Source organism: Argiope bruennichi, chromosome 3 (assembly GCF_947563725.1).
Source record: "Argiope bruennichi chromosome 3, qqArgBrue1.1, whole genome shotgun sequence".
NCBI classification, from domain to species: Eukaryota; Metazoa; Arthropoda; class Arachnida; order Araneae; family Araneidae; genus Argiope; species Argiope bruennichi.
The window spans coordinates 84,206,594-84,230,294 of record NC_079153.1 but is presented as its reverse complement, the minus strand read 5'-3'; the positions used below and the strand labels follow the sequence as shown (position 1 = coordinate 84,230,294).

The 23,701-nt window shown below is 25.9% G+C and overlaps 1 protein-coding gene across 2 annotated transcripts in view; it reads right to left on the bottom strand.

Moving 5' to 3' along the window:
• Nucleotides 1–23,467, bottom strand: part of LOC129963546 (mitochondrial sodium/calcium exchanger protein-like) — a 79,409-nt gene extending 55,942 nt beyond the window's left edge. The window contains exon 1 of one of the 2 annotated variants that reach the window (XM_056077994.1): nt 23,414–23,467. The gene's annotated coding sequence lies outside the window, so the exon portion shown is untranslated. Of the gene's footprint in view, nt 1–12,728; nt 12,858–23,413 lie in introns of those variants that run through there. The other variant, XM_056077992.1, reaches the window with a different exon arrangement.
• Between the last annotated feature and the right edge of the window lie 234 nt (nt 23,468–23,701).

The following is a 23,701-nucleotide window of genomic DNA, read 5'->3' as shown; positions in this document are numbered from 1 at the left end:
GTAACTGAATAAGTCGGTACTCTAAAGTGTGGACATATCGAATTAAGATTTTGCATTTTATGATGTTATTAGGCAAATAATTAAACATAATTCAGGATTATCACCAGAATTTTTTGTAATTTTAGAGAAATATAATAATGAAATTAAATATGTTTAATTCATTAAACTAAATAATACCCACATCATTTATCCTTTCATTAAATTAAGTTGTACACAATAGAAGAAAAGATTTCATTACTGCTTCAAAGTAATTAAATTAAATATTATAAATCTGGAAATAAAAAAGAAAAAAATCTTCTACCATCATTGATTATCATGTATAAGAATGATGTCGCCCAAGCATTGAAGTTGACCGCATTTTCTTTAATCAAAATTACTCATAAGTACACAGCCACGAATCTAAGTCGCCATGTCTGAAAGATGCCTGTTAAAAACTATTGGATTTGTAAGCGTTGGCGACCGATTACAGTTTATAGAAATTCTATCACTGCTGATTGGCGGAATCGCGTCTCTCAGATACATTTAATTCTCTTTCACTGCGCAGCTGCATGATCAACTCGTAATCCCAGCTGTTAGTATGTTTGATAATAAGCTAAAAGGTTTGAGCAATATTCCCTAAGTAAGTGTTGACAGAACTGATTTGCAACACTGTTTTCAAATAAATATATGTTATATTTTTCATAGATTTGACTCAATATTTTTAAACTTTCACAGTTCTTTTTGCAAATTTCTTCACAAAGTAAGAAAGACTATATTTGTCTTTTGATTTAAATAGAAAGTATATATCTTCTGAATGATAAATACTTGACTATATTTTGAAGTCTTTGGCTTTTAGAAATCTATTTTCCATACTCATGCTTCTAATTGAAAATATCTGAGGTTTCATTGCACAGTAAAACTAAAAACAAAACTCTGAGATTTTTTGGGAAATTTGTTTCCTTCAAATGTATTCATTTATGCTAATTATTTTCGTTCTGAACCAAAATAACGATAGAACTGATTAAACAGAAACTCCATAGGTTTTTTTTTTTGACAAAAGTGGATGTAAAAGTAATTTTTAAAAATGAATTTCAATCTGACGATTTTAACAAATGCAACTGAAATGAAGTGATGATTGACGTAAGATGTATTATAACACAATTGATATGAAGTTATTGACTTGAAGTGCACTATATATTGCACTGTTTTCTTTTATCTTTTCTATTAATTAAAGCATACCTTATACCCAGACTATTTATATATGCAATACATTAGTGAAGTTTTGAGTTATGTTCCATTTTTAATATTGCAGTGCTATGTAACTTTCATTAATTGTTTGTGTTAACTTTTATAGCTTCTTGAACAGCAATATTTTTACCATAGTTTACTTAAAATTTAATCAATTAATACCGTAGTTTACCATTTTTACCTAAAAACGTATTCTGTAATATTATACAACAGATTCTTAAAATTAAAATTAAAAAATAAGTGTACTATTTTTATAGCAGAAACTTTACATTTAAATTATTTTTCTGTAGAAATTCATACTGACAATTTATTCTCCATCAAATTTTATTTAATCCCAGAGTTCTATGATATAAATATATAATTTCTTACTTTGAAATGCTCCGAAGATACAAGTGACCTCATTCAAAATATTTGATGGCACATTATGAATTGCTTCATTTACTGCATTGGAACGTCATAATTCAAAATAAAATATCCGTAGAAACACACCATGACTGAATTATCAAGTTTAGCGCAAAACATTTCATGGAAGAAATGCATCATAAAACCCTTTATTTCTTGCTTAGAAAAATCGGGTCAATGCTGACAGACTGACTAAATTTCCTCTTCAATTGTCTGTCAATGAATGTAGAATATTTTATCTGTACCTGTATTACCCAATTTTTAAATATTTAGTTCGAAAAGAAAGGCATGGAATGTGATGCCGAAACTGCATTAAGATAACTATCACGATTCTTTGGGTTTAATATATTCATTTTAATCCAGATTTCTGGAATCTATATCACTGATATTTACAAACTGTTTCTTTTCTATTTTTATTTTGTAAATTTTTTTCTTTACTATTTTTTTAATTCAATTTGGTATTTTATAAGATTTCTTGAAATTTCAGTGGAATAATTTTTTTTTTGAGGAAGTATTGTAAAATGACACGTTAAATTATTTATGCCAATAAAAGGAATTTAAACTTTTGCAATCTTTCTAAAAAAAATCAGATTACTTTCAAGAAAACGATTTTTTAATGACACCAGGTTGATGAATGAAAGTATTATGACTAATTTAATTTTTCAAAATTTTTACTCAATTTTTGCATTCCTTATTTCTAATTTTTAATATTAAAAAACTTGCATATTCTGAAACGTGTTGAGTTAAATTATGCCAACATAGAATATGTATTAAGAAGTCCATCTAACAAAGAATAATACCATAAAATTGAATAGTTGCATTATTTTTTATTAGAGAATACTGGGATAAAAACTGACTGAATTGACGTTGTATCAATTGTGTTATGAATACATGCAAAAATATTTACTATAATTTTTAGAATAGTAATTAGATACTGAACAATTTTAGAGTAATGAGATAATTTGTTATAAATAAAATTATTTTTATATTTTTTTATATCCATTCTTTAAATATCGTTAATTTTCGAATTTAATCATTTCACGTAAAGGGCAGGTTTCTGATAATTGTTTATTTTTTCTTTGCAAACCCTTGAGATTTTATAAAAATTATTTCTAAATATTTTTGTTTCTTCATTACTTATTATCACATGATTTGTGCAAAAAACATTTGCGAATTACTAATTAAGTATCAGAACAAATTTAAACAAGAATATATCAAAATATTTATTGGTAAAATACTTTTTCCCATAAAATAACCCTTTTCACCGTTGTATTCATAGGGCTATTGAATACGTGAAAAAATATTTACTATAATTGTTACAGTAATTATTTTCAATTAGGCACTCAAATGTTTTAGAGTAATGAACTAATTAGTTATATTAATAAAATAATTTATTTATTTTTAATATTTACTCTTCCAATATCGTATATTTTTGAATTTAATCATTTCACATAAAGAAAACGACTTCTGATAATTAATTATTATTTTTTGTGCGAACACCAGACACTTTTTGAAAATTATTTCTAAATATTTTGTCTCTTCGATTCTTATTATCACATGATTTGTGTAAAAAACATTTGCGAATTCTTAATTAAGAATAAGGACAAATTTAAATAAGAATAGTTTTTTTTATGCAAATGAAAAATATGAGGCACGTGAATATCTTTTTGCGAAATGTTAGCTTAATTTCGAAAGCGGTAGAAAATTCTTAAAAATCAATTAATTCAACTAATACGTTCCACTGGAGATTTTAACTTCTCATCAATAACTTTTATTTCTTGATTGCAAACTCTTGTTCACGAAATATGTTTTTCATTGAATAATTAGATATAGGTTGCTAAACCTTTTCAGTGACAGCTAGATAACGCAATTTAAAAGGACTTAAATTAAAATCACAGCTCTTTTTCTAAAAAAATTTTGCAGCATGAAAAAAAAAATAATAATACAGACACTTCATAAAAGAGAATTTTATTGTAAAGCTGAATTTAGAAGTTTCGCAAAACACAAAATTGTTTCGAAAGTAACTTGAAGCTAAATATATCGAAAATTTATTGATTATTTAAAAAATAAATTATATAATATTATACTAATGTCTACAAAAACAAAGTTTCCATAGAATATATACATAAGAATAAAGAAACAGTTAATAAATTAACTAACACTAACATTTTTTTTTGTTATGTTAAAAAATTATATATAATCTGATTAAAAAAAATTGATTATTTCTTTTTTAATTTTTTAGTTAAGATGTTTCTTTTTCAATTTTTTACTAAGTCATATCACTAACTCTCCGACCCACCCGAAAGTACACGGATAAATAATACTGAATGACCGGATCGCCGCAATAGCAATACTGGCGATAATTGTGGTTGAGTCCTAAGGGCCATCACCGACCAAAGCACAACTCTTCACAAAAGAAGTACGTCCCGTCACCGATGGGTGAAACTAGACCTTCACCTTTTCGTGTGTCTTCCAGAGTGGGGGAACCAATCACCATACCGGAAGCTTCTCATCGTCATTTCGAGATGCTCCCCCACCCCCCAGGAGAGAAAAGTGATAATAAAAATAAATTCGTCACCTTTACCTCGGCTTTCATGATTCAAAAGTTTTGAATTAACGGAGTTAGTTTTGCTCGTTTAGAATTTATTTTGTCATGACCTCCCTTTAGCTTATCAAAAATAAATGATTGTAATTCTAGACAAATGCAATAAATTAGTATCGCAAAAAAAAAAAAAAAAAAAAACGGTAAAATTTTAAGGATAAAATTTAAATTTTGAAATTTGAAAATAAAGTGTGATTTGCTCAAGAAATGCTGTCTAATTTGTATCTATAGTTAAAAAATTTTAAATTATGAACTTATGGGAATGGGAACAGACTCATAATGTTTTTAAGTTGAAAGTTAAGAAAACTAAACGATGGATTAAATTTAGATGTAATAAAAAATTGCAAAATATAGAGGAACATGACTAATTAGAATAATTTTTACTCTCATTTGTCAATAATCTGATTTCTATTTGATACTTGAGTGTTTGCATTAGTGTAAACAGTGATAATGTAGTGTTTTGTATTTTGAATCTATTTCGATTAATTAAAAGTCAAAACTAATATTTGTTTGTTTGTTTAACTAACGAACTTTTTTCGTTAGTTAAACGCGCTGATACTTTGCGTCTTCAATAATCGTCAGCGAATAATTTTTGGCACCCCTATTTTACATTTTTTTAGGACTTCACTGCCGTACAGTGTGTTTAGGAAGGAAAATAGAAGCAACAAAAATTAATTAAAATTTGTTGCTTTAAAGTTTTAATGTGTTAGATGTGATTTGCATTTTTTACTTTCGAGTTTTTATTTCGAGTTTTTCTCTTTGAATAATTATTAAGTTCCAAGTATTGCCCACTAAAAAAGGAAATGTTAGAATTAATATCAAATTTACTTTTCAAATTTTTACTTTATAATTACTATAATTCGTTTATTGACAATGTTTGCAATTTTTATTATTTGTTAAAATTGCTGAATATTAAAAAAATTTACAGGCGCTTTTAGTTTAAAAACTTTCATTTTCTAAATCTGTGCTTAATTTTGATGCAGTTTAAATGCAGTTTTTATAAATTTGAATTTTAGGATAAATTGAATCTTTTTTGTGGTCTCAGCAATTCCAAAATTTTCAAGTTCTATTACATAAAAAACGAAATTGTATAATACGATTGAAGAACTATTTATAGCAATAAAAGTAAAATTCATTGCCTTTGATGCAAATCTGAATATCTGTATATAAGTTACATTTATTCATTTGATGCAAATATGATTATCTATATATAAGTTAAATTTATTCATTTCATGCAAATATGAATAAATATGTATATGTCGCATTAGAATAGTCATTTGTAAGCTTAAAGAATAAAGAAATTAATGAAATCCTTTTATGTGACATCATATTCACACGTCAAACATAAATGAGCATATAATGTATTATCTCGTTCTTGTCAGATCACAATAAATTTCAAAATAAATTCTTTTTCCGCACTTACAATGTATCACGTGAGCATAGTTGATTCTACTGAAGAACGAATAAGAAAATTATAAGTAAAATAGTGAATTTCTATGGTGTAGTTTTTCTGATTGGAAAGTAAAAAGACAAGAGATCCATTGTAGTTGGAGAGAGAATACTTTGACATCTAAATTTTGAAAGACAGTGAAACAGTCGTCATTACTTATGAAAGTATTATGGAAATGTAAAAGGATTGTTTCGCAAGCTGTATTGCCTCACAAGAAAATAAACGTTCCAACTTGAAAACAGAAAAACACAGAACACAAATACTGCTATTTTATGTCATCATTATCTGATATCTAAATTTCTTAATAATTTTTAAACTATGCATTTAATATTACCTATTAGCTGTAAATTTTTAAATCCTGAATAAAAATTTTAAATAATAATTTTTCCATAAAATGATTTAGAAAATTCCCTGGAAATGGAAAGATGACCTTTCATTCAATATGCTTTTACTGATTAGTGTATTATTGCCTCTGCAATGTAAGGATTGTTTATTTTTAAATCTTTCTCTCTATCTCCATCGATAATAAAGGAAAATATGGGTGCGTGTGAATGCTTTAAGAACTAGACCTTTTGGCCAGGAGAGTTATAAAATTTGATTTGGATAAACTTTGAACAATAGAAATGCGTGCCTCGGAGTGATTAAAAAATATTTAATTAATAAAAATGAAATGAATTCTAGAGTTTTTCGCAATAACTGCCAAAAATTTTACACACATGCACATAAAAGAATACCATTCTAAAATTCCCTAGAATAGAAATATTATCTTTTCAAGGATATCTATTTAGTTTCTAAATTTTTTGTAAATTTTGTAAGTCTGAAACAAATGTTTTTTGCATAATTTTTGATAATAGTTTTCTTTGTTGTAAGAAAATAAAACCGTTTTAATTGCTTCATCAAGTATTTAATAATTTGATTCCCTTCCACTGTTAAAAGGTAAGTCATATCACTGACTCTCCGACCCGTCCGAAGGCACACGGATAAAGAAAATTGAATGACCGGACCGCTGCAACAGCAACACTGGTGGGAACTGTGGTTGAGTCCTAAGGGCCATCACCGGCGACGGTACAACCCTCCCCGAAGGAAGTACATCCCGTCATCGATGGGGGGAGCCAGATCCCCCACCTATTAGTGTACCCTCCAGGGTGGCGAGATCCAACCACCATGCCGGAAGCATCTCATCCTCATTTCGAGGTGCCCCCCCCGAGGGTCAATGTTAAAAGGTAAAGAATAAAGATTCTTTTTCATTTTTTGCGCAGCTCAGCTTAAATAAAGAATCAAAAAATGAAATTACATTATCTCAAAACAATCAGCAATTTGTAATTGATTCTTCAAGCATTTAAGTTTTTAATGGTCTTATTGAATGATAAAATTCAACTTCTTTAGTGCACACTAAAAGCCACATGTATAAAGCTTTGAAATAATATATTTATAATGTCTGTTACAATTTGTTACTTATTAAATATTATGAATTAAAATATAATTAAATATTAATTAAGTATTAAACTAACACCGAAACAGCTAATCGCGAAAGGTAGCTTAACATATAAAAAAAATGAGGGCTCCTATCAGATATATATAAGATAGAGAAAAAATTATGATTATTAGTTTAGCCATTATAAGAAAACCTCATTATTGTGCTTGTTAATTTATACGATAACAAGCTTAATTATTCATAATTGTATTTTTTAAACATTGCTATATAACTAAGCATTAATTTAATACATGGCATGAGTTTGGAATTTTCCAAGAAGATTTTTTAATGCAAATCTTGGAAAAATTATAAATTTGTGTGGAAGAGTTTTTATTGAGTTTTGAAATTTCAATTAAAACTCCTGATTGCTAACATATTTTTATGCAATATTTTATGAAATGATTCTATTATGATAATCTTAAACTAATAACAAATATTTTAAAACAAAATTTTTTCTATAAATATCTTATGAAAGATGATAGTTTTATTAAATCGATCATTTTGCATAGTATTTTATCCTTTAAAAGAAGTGTCCAAACAATAGCTATTTGATTGAATAGTTGTTTCCATGTGACAAAATAAATATTAAAAAAAAAAGGAAGACAAATATTATCCGATTAAATTGCATGCCGTTATGTAATCAGGAACTATCCATCATTTTATAGATTTCGTATTTATTATTGAGTATTGTATTTGCACATATGTAGATTTCTACATAAAGGTGAATCATCATCAATCCTGTTCACAGTCCTCCGATAAATAATTTTGGAACAATGCAGCCTTTGCATTTTTTGCAACGTTTTGAGAATATAAGTTTTCGTTTTACTAATGCATATCTACTTCAAATGCATCTGAATTAACTGGATAGCTTCAAATTATCTGAATATTATTCAAAATTACTAAAAATTCTAAAAAAAATTTATTAATTTTAGTATAGGATTTAGTTAGCACAGAGTCTTGATAATTAAAGTTCTATTTTTAATTGACCAAAAAAGCAAAGCTGTTGGAAAAAATGTTATCAAACTTGCTAATAGTTTAGAAGAGGAAAAGTAAAAGTTCAAAACCTTACCACTTGCCTCTAATGGCACTGTATTCAATATTGTCGACGAACATTGGGCATGGAATATCTTGTAAGTTGATGAGGCCCATTTTTACATAAATGTGGGGATGTCAACATACATAACTAGAGGGTATTCGTGAAAAAAATTCCTTAAACTATCCATCCAGTTTCATTGCATTCTTTTAACGTCACCATTTGGTAATTTTAGAATAACTTTTTTGTAATAATATTGCATGCAGCCCTATTATCTGCGATTGGTAAATTTCTAAACATATTTTTTTGAGGAAAGAAAAACTTATCATCCTTGTTAACATTTTATCCCATATTTTTCAATTTATTATCATTTCAAAGTGGAACTTTAATTATAACTATCTTACATTTCATATCAGGAAACAAGTACATAAATATCTGAAAATCAAAGTAACCTGAACACACACACACACACACACACACACACACACACACACACACACACACACACACACACACACACACACACACACACACACACACACACACACACACACACACACACACAATTGAGCTTTATTATAAGCATGGATAAAATTGTACATGATTTTGTAATTCCAATTAAATGCTAATTTTTTAGAAATATTTTTATTCATATTCATATTAACTGAATTTTCATAAGAATTTTATGTTTTTTGGAACTAAAATTGACTAAGAGATTTATTTATAATAGAAACAATATTCCTAACGAAGCATCAGATTTCCAAATATGGATAGTATAAAAATTGATAAGTTGCGTTTGTTAAACATATGCCATTTTATTTTTATGCAATGTAATCTAAATTATTGTCATATTTTTACACCTGTATATATTAAGGAACTAAAATAAAAAAGATATTTAACATAGCTAACGAATGCAATTAGGATTTGATAAATTGTTTACAAAGTATGAAATGCTGGGTATTCTATTAATTATATTATAATGGATTTCTTCTTATTTTAATTTAAAAATTATTACACGATTTAGAAAAGTTTTCAAAAAGAAAAGTTTTTAATACGTAACAATTTGATTTATTTTTTAAAAATAAATACATTAATGCATCTAAATGATTATCAAAACTTTATCCGGAAAACGAATAAATTTTTGAACTCAAAAAATTTCAGTTATATAAAACTTAATTTAAAATGCTGATGTAAAAGTATAATATTTAATGATTCATCCAATAAATATAAAAATGTTCTTATTTAAAACAATCCAAAGAGTAGTGAACTTCAAATCAAAATTCGTGGTAAAAACACAGAGTGTAATGTTTTTCTATTGCTATGCTTTTAAAGTTTGACCAAATTTCATTTAAAAGTTTCAGAAACTAATGATAAAATGAATTTTCTTAAAACACATATCAAAATGAAAATTGTTACCATATATATATTGTCTATAAAACTTTTAAATTTTAAACATAATTTTTTTAATATTGCAAATTAAATATGTTAAATAAATAAGAATATTGGAATCTTTTGCCGTATCAAAATTTAATAGTTAGAAACAAGTACAAATACGAAGGTAACAAAGAGAAAAAAAAATGCATTTTCGAAAATTATTTCTTCAACGAAAATTAATTTATCGTTGGAAAAAATCAAAAGGTTGTAAAGTTATTTATTTTTAGGTTTAGAATCCTTTAGTTCATTTTGAAATAAGATTTGAAATTAAAGAATTTTAAGTTTAGATCAAAGAATTCAATTTAGATCAAAATGTTTTAGTTAGTACAAATGTGCGATTACTTATATTCACTTTGATCCCTTTTTTGTTTACTCTTTGCTATACATTTTTAGAATTAATTGAACTCTAAAAAAATCAGACATTCAACTTCCTTATGAATATGTTGTTGAGACATTAACCAAAATAAAAAAATAGCTAAGAAAACTCATAAATACAAACTTCTTAAATCGTCGAAACCAATTCAGGGTGCTAGTTCATTTATTTTTGCAAAGTGATTAAAAATATCAGTATTTTCTGTGCAAAAGCCGCATTCTAAAGGAATTTTTAAAAAGCGTATTTATTTTGAAATCTTTGTTATAGAACCGATAATTATTTTTAATACAAGTGTCATACTCTGAACTGCATGAATTGAAAGACAGTTTATTTTGAGAATGTAAAAAGACAGAAAAAGAGTTTTAGTAAAAAGAATTTTTACCTTTAAAATACATAATTAATTCATAAAATGTTTTGGAAGCTATAAAAAGATTTTAAATTTTTAAAGTGCTTTATGAAATTATAAATCTTTTTATAAAATTTCTTAGATTCGATAGAAATTTTTGAAGGGAAAAATATTGTATTAAAATACAGATAATTAAATTTTATTGATCATTCATTTTCATTCCGCAAATTTAATATTTGCAGTAGGTTACAGTGGATTGAAATTCTTATTGTATATTCAAGTCAAATTTTCATTTACTTTTTATCTGATGGTTTCACGTTTAATTTAAGAATAAAGAGTAGTTTTGCTTCAGAGAAGCAGTTCGAAAATATACATTATAAATTACAGTTATTTTCGTAAAATATTGCCGCAAAAATTCCTAAATAGACTAAAAAACACACTAAATATTGAATTTAATCAGAGAATAAACATTTTATTTTTCAAAATTCATTATTGTAATAAGTTTATTCTAGAACATTGAAGCTTTCTGATTATTATATGATAAAATAAACATATTTAAAAAAAGACTGTAAAAACGAATCCAAAATTATAAAATGATGTTTGATTCCAGATTGCATTTAATTGTTGAATTCTTATAAGTCTTAATTAAAATGAAATATTCTTTAGTTTTTTTTTCAGAAATTTAGATTAAATGTGTATTAAGTAGTATTTGAGAACAGGCACTCCAAAATTGAAAATAAAAACGGGATTAAATTTGAATTAGCAACATTATTAAAGCGTATTTTACAGAGGAAAAACCAAACAGTAGAGAAATAATGAAAATTTGAAGTTAATTAAGGCTCTTACAAACTTGAAACATTTAATAAGTAATTTTTAGAAAAGAAATGAAAGTATGAATTTAATTACATCATATACTCAGCTAAATTAATTTTTTTGCAAAGAAAGATTTTATTAATTTTATATATATGACTAGAAATGAAGGATTCCTTAATTAATTTTAATGAATTAAAATTATTTTAGAGCCTAGGAGTTTTTTCAAACTCTTATTTGCTTTGCTAAGGAAGTATACAGTAAAAAAAATATTATATTTCAACTTATGAATATACGTTGAAACTCATTTTTGCTCTTTAAAGTATTGCGTATATAAATTCAAAATACATTTTTTTTGTTTTTGCTTTGGAAAAATAAATTGTTTTATGTGAATTTATTTCTAATAAAAATATCATAATTTTTAAAAAATTTTTTCTGTTGAATTTGATTTTGAACACCATACAAAATACTTTGACTTAGTAAAAATCATCGTTAAAAGTTCTGAAAATTCCTCTTTTTAAACATTAAAAATAAACAATCGATTCATCGAAATTTGATTTATGCAACACAAATATGTATAAAACTGAAACATTCAGAAATGCCGAATGCCGATATAAATTATCAGGCCATTTCTTACTGAAACCTTGAAAATACAACGACAAAGATAAATCACATTTATTACTGAGATGCGAGCCAATTTTACCGTTTTAACAATGTTAATAATTTGTGTAAAAATACGAAAAGAATGAAAGTTATTGCCTTCTTTTGATGAACTTAAGCTTTCAATGATTTTTAGACACTGTAAATTTGTTTCAAAAATATTTTAAACTTTAGCTGAAAGGATTTTTTCATTGTTGATGCAAAATAAGAAAGAGCATATATATCCTTTATTTATGCAATTAAATTTTTTTTTTGTAAAAATTCTAAATTAAATTTTTGAATTGTGAAATTACATTAAGAGATTCTACATGGATTGTTGGTATTCACTGGGAAACAGCTAATAGATTTTAAATATTTGTGCCTTGAAAGAGTTGGAAATTTTAATTAATTAAACTGCATATGATGAATTATTACAAACGAAAACTTTAAAATACGTTACCAAATATATAAAGTAATTAATAAGCAATTAATTTAAAGCAATAGCATTTCACATGTTTAAGAGGCCACTGAATCTTTTTCTTTTAACTTTATGAAATACTTACTGCAAGATAGATAAATAAAGTTATATTTTGCACTGTTGTTTTTTTGTCTTCGCTAATGTTTTGCAAATAAGATTGCATTTGAAAATGAATCTGAAATAAATGAGTTAATCCGAAATTTCTCATCACAATTTTGCCATAAAATTTGGAACATAACTTATTAAAACTATAATCATATGAGTGAAAATTTTAACATTTTTGAAAAATTCTGAAATGGTTTCAAACAAAATATGACTATCTTTAATATCAAAATTAATAAAAACCAACAAATAAAAGTCGCCCACTTGAAGCTTTCGAATATAAAATCATAAGTTATACAATAATCACATTTTATCACATTTAGGAAAATAAAAACTTTTATAAAGTATTCTGACTTACCTGTCTGGTTATATCTATTTCACTTGAATATCGAAACATTCGACAAAGGCAAAGTTTTTTTTCCTGATCTTGGAATTGGGAATCGTCTGCCTGATATCGTACAAACTGAAGAGAACTGAGAACTCTTAAGTTACGATCGAAGGAGAACGCGCATCAGGAGTGTTTTACCGTCTTCCATGTTTGACAAGAAGTAATTAATCATCGTTGTTCTTTCTTTTCTTTCTGTTTGTTTTCTTTTCGCGTATATTTAGCTAAAGAAGAATGGAGGTATCGAGAGAGGAAAATCTTTTTATTTCTAATCTAAATGCGTTTTATTTCATGCCCAAAGCCATATCTGTTGCTTTTAATACAACCTCGACGAACATAAAATGATTGTGATTGCACATTATGCCGTTGTGTTTGTAATAAGTTCAGAGTTTGTCCAAATTTTATTCAGGTTCAAGAGAACACCGACATATATGACCAAAATATATCACTTAAAATCTTTTGCCAATCTATTTTTTTTGCAAAATTATTAATCCCATATTTATTGCAATAGATCTGATGTATATTTTTAATTTGACGTTTATGGCCTAACGTAAAGAGACTGAAATTAATATGAACATTTTTTGGATACCAATAAATAACAAAATTATGATTTTAGTAGCATATTTTAAGATCAAATCAGTTTCCCGAGGTGATGTTTTTATTAACATTTACTTAAGAATTTTTCAAATGTACATTTAAGGACTCATCGATTTTTTTTACCGTTGTTCAAAACAATCATAGCTTTTAATAAAATCTGAGCCTGAAATCACGATGTGATGAGTTAGTGATGAAAATATGTTCAGAAATTTTGTGTCAATACCTTTAGATATCATGTGGTGTGTTAGTAATTTCTTAAATAATGTTTTAAATTGATAATTAATCAACGCATTATTAGTTATAGAAATTTGAGTTAACCGAAACTTTTTTTTTATAATTCAAAAAGGAATTCTTGTATGAAAACAAAATCAAATACATCAGGGATTTGAAAGACTCATTCGATAACACATGATGTTGAATCTCCATTAATACTTTTTTCCCCGTTGTAATTTTTATAAGCACTATTTTTTTGAAGCGAAATCATGTTAATTCACTGTTATAGAATGAAATAAAGGAAAATATAGAAAAAAAATTATAAAATAGATTCTAAAATTAATATTAATGACTTTTCTTTAGCTCTTTACAATTATTGGCAATGGAGATCCTCCCTTTTGGCGCACTTTTGTATATTGTAAATTTATTTAAAATTTATTCAAATTAAAAACTATACATTATTTCTATTCAGTGATTTCACCATTCTTGAGATCACTTTTTGGAATCAGGTAATTTTTCCGAATCGCACTCTTATGCAATCAAAAGATACACTCACATATTCAATTTCATGAATCTTAGTCTAGTATTAACCACTAAACACCTATGAAATCACATTATTAAAGTCATTTAACTTTTCCACTCATATTTCTTAACTTTTATGTAACTTTTTAATTTTAATAAACGTTCATGTTAAATTTCGTGATGCCACTGTATTTTATTAAATGAAAGGAACTATGAAACAATTTTAGGTAGATTCCTAAAGGTAAACTACCTATTGAAATGGTTCTCATGACAAAACTTAGGGAACATTTCTTTATTTCTTCACCGATCACCGTCCCTAGAACACAAAACCATTCTACTTCCAAAAGTTCAAAAGTCGTATGCCTATATTATCTTATGATCATGTTAACTAGAGTAATTTTGTTTGGATTTTAATTGGCGCGGAATATATTGTTAGAAATGTTAAAATCTTGGAAAATTTCTTAAATGATCTATGTAGCTCAAAGGGGACGAGGGAAATGGTGGAGGTTTGAAAATTTCATTTCGCTGTTATTTTCTTAGTATTGAAGATGAAAAAATAAATACAATTAGCAAAATTAACACCTCATTAATACAAATAACTTTTGTGTTTAAAGGTTTTCGATTACTGCAATATATTAGAAGTTAAAGGCTGAAAAGTAATTTCGCAAGCCTTAATTTTGATTGCCTCTAACATCAACAATTTATATCGCCAGGTAGCAACTCAGATGTAAATGAATCTATCTTTGTCTTCCAGCTTTCCGGGAGGAATTTTTTGAAATCATTAAAAGGGCCTGATTCTATTTCTAATTCATAGCTTGAAGCCTTTTATTTAATAATACAAAAAATATAAAGACGAAAACCTTTTGCACAGGTCATTAACTAAAATAAAAAGGAAGTTTTAAATTAAAATTAAACAGCTGTCATTAAACCCAAATAATTTTGATGCGAAGCCCATTTTTGAATTAACATAAAAATGTTTTTTGACTTTCTCAGATGAATTAAACTCAGAACTTCAGAGAAGGGCTTCATATTTGGCTTCTTCCCTTGGATCACAAGGAGCTTTTATATAACCTACTCAAATTCAGAAGCATTTTCAAAGCTGTATTGGCTGATGATTTAATACTTATTGTTCGATTCTAAGAATTTATTATGATCGCTTCGCTGCATGCTTCGTTTTTTTTCTAAATTTGATGAATTCAAGGATGGCAGAAAGATAGAACGGAGGACAATATTTGGAGAGCTCTGTTTTTTGGAATGAAATCGCTGAGAGTTATTGAAGGGAAATACACTGTTTCACCACAATGCCATTCAAGATTAATTAAAATATTTTCCCCCTAATTTCTCTGGAAAATACAGAAAAAAAAGCTACAAAAAATTCAACTTTGACATTTTAATGAAAATCTAGTTTTGCACTTGCCTGAGTAGAAAAAAATAAATAAATAAAATCTAGGAATTATCTCTACCTGTCTATGAGCATGATAAGTTAAAATACAATCAGCCAGACAAATGGAGTTTCATATGCTGTTTTTACTCCTAAATATCCATATGAATTCTATGACTCGATAACGCAGCAAGAAGCATGGATAAATTTTAGCTTGTATCTCAATGTAATTATTCAAATATGCATACTGCCAATATATTACGAACATAAGTATGAAATTTGTCACTTTTTTTGCTAAGCCAAAAGCTGATTTTCAAGAAAATATTGCTAACATTTTTGTAGGAGCTCAGATTTGCAGACCTTAAACGGCACTGCAAAATTATTGGGTTCTTATTTTTGTTATCATGAAAACCCACTAAGCTCAACTCATGCTCCAAGTTTGAATGGGACATTTGATCATAGTGTAATGCTCAGTGCTCATAAAAGAAATATATATTTTACCATATATTTCAAATGTTAACAGAATAAACTTTTCTCTTTTTTACATAAAAAATAATCCTACGTATGCTGTTAATGGCAAATCCATATATTTTGTTTCAGAAGTTATATTAGCTAAAATAAGTGAAATTATTTTGAACAATCTTTGTTGATACATATATTGCAAATGAATTAATGTTTCTGTTGTATTCCTATAACTCCTCAGCCAAGGCTGTAAGCAATTAATGTCCATCTGCAAATAAATCTTGCATATTTAATATAATAAGTTTATGTGTAAATGAACAATGTTTGTGATATTATTAATTGAAATTCATAGATTGTTGTGAAAGTCAAAATAAACATATTTTTAAATGATGCTTATTTCGGAAATAATGTATGTAAAAAAAAATCATTTCAGGAAAATCATGCTTTTTACACAACAATTTTGTCTAAAATTTGATATTTATGTGCAATTTTTGTGTAAGTACCACATTTTAAATTTAATCATAATCTATTGGGTTTTGAAATGATCTTTTTCAAATACACTCGAAAAATTCCGTTTTTTTTTCAGCCGTAGAGAGTTCTAAAATGTCAAAATTCATCAACATTTACTGTTTAAAAATTTGTGCGATTGCTTTAGATTAATTATATATACTTCATTTATAAAAAGAAAGTTCATCTTATCAGATGTTTCTCATTTAAATGTTGAGGATATTTCAATATTGTGAATCTTGAATTACTTCAAACTGTATTGTATTATCTCTTGATTTGAAGTTCCTGATCAAAATATATGTACAAAACAAACAACTTGTTTTTAATTCTGACTGAATCATAAATTTTAAAAAGTAAAAAAAAAAAAAAAAAAAAAACACTGCAAAAGGAAGCAAAAATATCTTAAAAAGAAGCATTGATTCCAAACAAGGATAAAATTTTTATCAGTTTGTAATGAATTTCTTGGAAAACTTCTCGAATGCAAAAGAATTCCGCTGCAAATCAAAATTAAATGCCGCAATCGGAGTCTAAAATCTACAAAACACTGCTGCTCAGACAGATTCAAAATTGGAATTTGAGAATTGAGAGGATATATATAGGGTTAAATATAAAATGTTATTTTAAATTTTGACTTGTTTAAATTTGTTTATTTAGTTCTTTAACAATTTAGTATAAGTATGTTTCCGCTGATATTAATTATTATTCGTGACTGAATATGCAAAATGATCTTTGTGTTGTGTTAAATTTCAGAGAAGTTCTTTATACTTAATTGTTGTTTATTTTTCCAAAATCATTTAGCATTTGCAGGTGAAATAAAAAAAAGTTTTTATAAATGAGAAGCTTTAAAAAAAGATTTAAAAGTCATAGATAAAAAGGTTAAAATAAAGATTAAAAAAGGAAAAACATATAGTTAGTGAAATAAATGCGAAGAAAACATGCAAATTTAGCCAGAAAAATACCGGGTGAGTATAATTGATTTACCCGATTTTAAAAAATTACATTTTCGAAACTACTGCAGATATTATAATAAATGATATATGAATTTAAAGAGAAATATATCAAGTTTTTAACATTCTGTGTAACACAGAATACGTTGAAACTGTAATCCAGTTCATTCCAAATATTTTGAAGTATTTTGTTTTGTCTGTTATCTTTGACATAACCCCACAAAAGAGACAAAGACATTGTTTATGTACCTTCAATGCCTAAAACATTGTCAGAACTTAAAGAACGCATTTGTGCAGCATTCAGAACCATAGACAGAGTGGTGTTACAAAATGTTTGGAACGAACTGCATTACAGATTGGACGTATGATGTGTAACAAGAGGGTAATATATATGACATTTGTAACTAAAAAAAAACAGCACATTTCTCTTTAAATTCATGTATCATTTATTGTAGTATGTGCAGCAGTTTCGAAAATATGATTTTTTAAAATCGGATCCCTTATTTGTACTTACCCTGTATTTTGTGACTGATAAGAAATGTATTTTATACAGTTTGCAATTCTAAAATTAATTTCTATAAATTATTCATGAAACGAATGTTGATTTCAAAATCAGAAATATTAAAAAAAAATCACTAAAAACCCATTTAGCCACATTTTTATGAAAAAGAAATTCCTAAATGTTAAATTTTGCATTTGAAACTAATAAAACACAAACAAACTTTAACAGACGATAAAATAAATTTTAAAATATATATTTAAAATTTTTAAATCAGCAAAAATACAATTAAATTGGCCAATGGTCCTTTCATCAATATAAACAAAATAGAATTTAAACTTTTTCTCAAAATTGAAAGGTTTAAAGGATTCAAAGTAATCCAGATAGTTTTTATTAGAATCAAGCATCAAAGAAAATAGATAAAAGAATAACAAATTTTAATAATGTTTTATGACAACAGTTTCTTTTTAAAATGCATAAATCTAACTATTCAGTTAAGGTACACTTGCCTTATTCTGTTTCCTTTTTTCTTTTTGAAGAAGTTCTTCAGAGAAAATAGCAAATATCTGTCGAGTAAGATTTTATCCGTACATTTTCGTTTGATAATAACTAATATTTTTCCTTTCATTTCATTTCGCTCTGATGTAGATGCAACAGAAAGATCACAAATCATTTTGCACGCTTCTTTACCGTGTGGTATTTGTCAGACGATTTAGTATCTAATGCAGAAATCGTCTAGAATTTTATATACGAAACTGCCTAACATTAAATAAATTACCTGTAAAACTATTCGATGTGTTTTCATTTCAATTTTTCGAGAAATTTCATGGCAGGTAGTGAAATTATTCAAAAGATGTTTTTGGTATTGCTCTAGAATTCATAAATATTTAAAAATGGAGGGGAAAAATTCAATAGTTTCTTTAAAAAGGTGGATGAAATATTCATATATATTTTTTTTGTTCCAAATTATAAACATTTTGAATAATTTTCGTTCGAATTATAAAATAATAACAGACTATTTTTTTGAATATGAAGGTTATTATAAATGTATAAGGATTCTATTTTTAAAAGAGAATAATATTGTCTCTAATATATTTTGTTTAAAAATAATTCCTTTTGTTTTATTTTCTATTAATAATTTATATTTCTATAACAATATCTTTCTGCATTCATTAAAAGTTTAACTTTTTTGGACAAATTTTCTAAAATATTCTATTCTAGAATATTTTTTGTAAATGAAAATAAATCAATATATTTTATTTTTAATCGTTATTACTTTAAATAAATAAATAAGTAGGACAATTATCTTACAAAAATTATTTAAGAATTACATGATCTTATAGAAATGTGTTTCAAAAAAAGACATTATTTTACTATAATATTACATTATTTTATTACAGCATTGTTTTATTGCTTTAAGAAAAAAAATAACAAAATATTTATTTAAGACAATGATAAAAACATAAATACTCAGAAAAAAAGGAATACGTAGAAGATACATACATGCATACATTAATCATTGAAGAATTTTTTGGTGTTTTACTTTTCAGAAACCGATTTTGAGAGAAAAACCATTTAATTAAGAAAGAAAATAATTTTATTTTGCTTTCTTTAATGAAAAAAAAAGGGCCCTGAAATACCAAAAACGTTTATGTAAAGAAACAAAAAGAGGTAATTTACCGACAGTATATAGATAACATAATCCACTCTGTTTCCAGTTTTTTTAAAATAATGAATAAATACTATTTAATACTGTCAGATTAACTTCGGATTATTATGTCAAAAAGATTAAAATCTCTTTACATATAAAAATAATTCACATAATCTTCAATAAGATTAGAAATCCATTAAAGATTTATATGAAGTTTATTCAATCAGGATTTTTTCAAATAGTTTTAAAATAGAAATGTTAAGCTATTTCAGGAGAAGAAATGATTATTTTAAATTAAAAATTAATTTATTTCATTTAAAAACGGAATGAAAGAATCTCTAGATATATTAATGAATATAGAACATAGAACATTATGTTTTTTAATCCGCTATTTTTCTAATGCTAGCTTTTTTTATTTGATACGTGATTTTTAAAAAAAAATAAGAATTTATTTTTGAGAATATAAAAAAATTGTTATTTAAAAATTATTTAAATTTTGATGCAATAGTATGTAATGGCTAAAATTCATTGCAATGTAAAATTACACTTTATGTAATAACATTTATATATTGTTACGTGATAAAATATTAATATGATAAAATTGTAATTATTTAAAAATTATTTAAATTTTTATGAAACAATTTTTAAAAACAATTTTAATGAAAATTTTTATGAAATCTGTTGGAATCTAAGAAATACTGTAAAAAAAATAAGAATAGATTTTTATTTTTATTAGAGATTATTATTTGCCAGTAGATTATAATTAAAAAGATCATTAAAAGATTATATGGATTATAGGGTATTCAAAGCTCTCAGAAATAAAAAGACATCAAAACCCACACAAATAGTACCCTATATTTTATATATTTTTAAATAAATAAAATATATTACCTATATTTAAATTTTGTGCCCTGACAATTTACTTTTGTTTGCTTAGAATATAATGAAAATCAACATCCCTTTCTTCTCAAAAACACAAATCTTTTTTATGAACATATTTTTTATATAATGGCTAAAATTCATTGCAATGCAAAATTACACTTTATGTAATAACATTTATATATTGTTATGTGATAAAAATATTTAATATATTATTTATTTATTATATTGTATAAAAATTAAATTTCATGTAATTCTATTACACTTTTATGTTCAACTCTATGTAATAATATAAATTTATTATTAGAGCGTTTAATGGTTATTTCCGTAACTACTTTCTTTTTTTTCCAACAAGAAATGCTTAACACATGTTTTATAGTAATCAAAATTCTTCAGCATAAAATGCTAGTTTTCAAAATCTAGAATGCAAACTTTTACTATGGAGGATACATAGAAAATATTAATGTTGGTAAAAATAATTCATCCGTGAGATTTTGAAAGTATTTGCATTTTAGATTAATAAGTGAAAATATTATTTCGGAATTATGTCTATTTGTATTTCTGTAATAATTCAAAATGCAAGCAGCTCTATGAAAAAAATTGGTATGAGGCTTTTACTCTCAAATTCTATATATATATGAAATTTTAGATTAAATTTGCATCAGGATTAATTACTTTTCAACCTGTAGTATCAGACCATGAGAATTTGAGGAAAACAAATATATGAACGTAATCCTTTCTCTAAACTGAATATATATTTAAATAACAGTACTAAATCATTTAAAGTAAAGACAATGTATCTGACTTGATTTGTATGTTAATGTGTTTAAAAAAACCAATCATCTCTAAAGACCATCTGATCTACAGCTATCAGATTTGGAAGAAATTGATAGCTGTAAGTCAAGATTTAAAAAAAATTAATTGATTAAAAATTACATTGAATTTTGGCATTTTCTCGCTATAACTTAAAAAACTATTCCCGCACAAAAAATGTTTCTTGCATGTTTTCAAGTAAAAAAATATATATTTTAAACGGTTGTAATTTAATTGCAGCAAAATTTTTTAGTACAGATTTAGTTAATTTTTAGACATATTGTTAAGTATATTTCACAACAATATTTTAAAGGTTCTAAATAAAAACAAAGGATTTTCAATATTTCATCAAACATTTGGTCTCGTGATTTATCTCCATTGTTGAAAACTAAAAAAATATACTGTTTAATATATATGCATTTTACTGGACGTATAAAAAAAGTGGCTAAAATATCGCTAAATTTAGAAAATAGACGAATCGGACAATTATGATTTTAATAATACTATCATGCCATTGAGCTGTCTCCATTAGAAACGATCTTATATACGATAAACATAACTTAAGTAAAACAGTTAAAATAACACTGTTTTAATGTCAGACAGTTTGGTGAAATCATGAACGTGGAGTATAAAAAAATGATTTATTGGAAATCAAATAAAACCAATACTCCTGCTGAACCAACTGGTTGCCTGAGGCGACTAGTAGTAAGTTAATTCAAATTGGCACGTGATTTTGTATTGAAAATTACTGATTTGCCTCATATGTTGGAATATCGTCGTCGGTAAGTCAATTTGACTGTATATTCCTGAGTATGTGAATATGATAAAGCAAAAATCGCAATTATCATGTTTAAATAGAATTTTTAAATACATGCCTAATTTTGGATGAAACCCATCAACAGAATAAGTTATTTTCCCAAGACTTAAATGAAATTTATTTTCAATATTTTACTAAGTTAAACACAAAACATTACAGATTTACTAAAATACTTTTATCTTTTCGGTATCTAGATGTACGGAAATCATTATAAAGATCTCTAAACTTCTAGTATCATATTTATATAGAACTATTCAAGAAATTCGGATGGGTCTGCATTTGATTTTTTTTCATAAAAGAAAAAAATAATAATATTGTAATTGTAGCAAAATTCTAAGTTCACATATGGACGAATTTCTACATTTTCGACTTTACTAAGTTCGAGCAAAAAGTTTTTTTGACTAAAGTTATTTCTGTATTCCAATCCTACTGTGAATAGTGTTATTTAGAAACATAAGGAACCACATAAATAAAATTTGGCTTGAGATCCTGATTCTAAACCAATAGACTGCCATAAAATTCTTGTCGACATATTTCAAGATAAGTTCATCTATCTACCTGTTAATGTACAAATTACATTGACAGACAATAATCACATTTTGAGAAACAACACAAAACGTTATGAATTAGAAAAATAAACGAACATTAAAATTGTAGATTTATCAAATATTTTATGTGATATTTTTTGAGTGTGTGTGTGTTCTATTCTAAGCGTGAATCCAGAAAAGAAACATAAATTGCCTCTTAAAGGAAATTTGACGTATTATTATTAAGCTGAAGCTAAGCTCAGTTATTTCAAATTTGTGTTCATCTTGGTTAAATGAAAGAAATGAAACATGCACATTTGATTTTCTTTATAGAGAAATAAAATCTAACATAAAACATGCCATAATAGGTAGCATATGAGGATGCCTAGGAAAGAACTCGTCGCTTGTCGGAGGAAGATTCAGAGATTAATTGGGACATTTTAAGTTATTATACATTCAGTGTGTTTTGTAGTGATCTGATGCTATAATATCAGGACCGGAGGTTATCTTGTATTTATATAAGAATTCCAGAAAGTATGTGTGAACCAAGATTTTTTTGTTTATTAATTGCTATTTTATGTTTAAAGATTGAATACTGGATAAGCAATATAATTTCTGGTTGTAAAACGATGCGATTCTATTTACACTACTTAACGTATTATTTTTAAAAACTGCTTTTAACTTGCTTATTAACAATATAATACAGAAAGTGTACTTTAAATAAAACTTATTTTAATGTTTTGTTTACAAAATAAACAGTCTCCATAAATATTTCCTGATGATTAAGCTACATTATTCTTTATAACATAATAAAAAAAATATATAACAATTATTTTATCTTACTTTGATGTGAAATACGACCTCCTTCCTTGCGAATAATTTAAAAGTTATGGTTTGACGTTCCTTTTAGATATAAATTCTTTAAGGGTAATTTATAACTTTTACGATGAATGTGGAAAATAATAATGCTGACGGTATCTGACCATTCATTTTCTACGCTTATTACAGAAATTGCTACAGAAAGCAAAATGTTTCATCTTTTTTAGAAGACAAGGAATGTTTTGTTTCAGTGTATTTTTATTTGGAAGCACGCTTTGACAGCGCTGGGCATATCTTATTCAAAAAATGTGT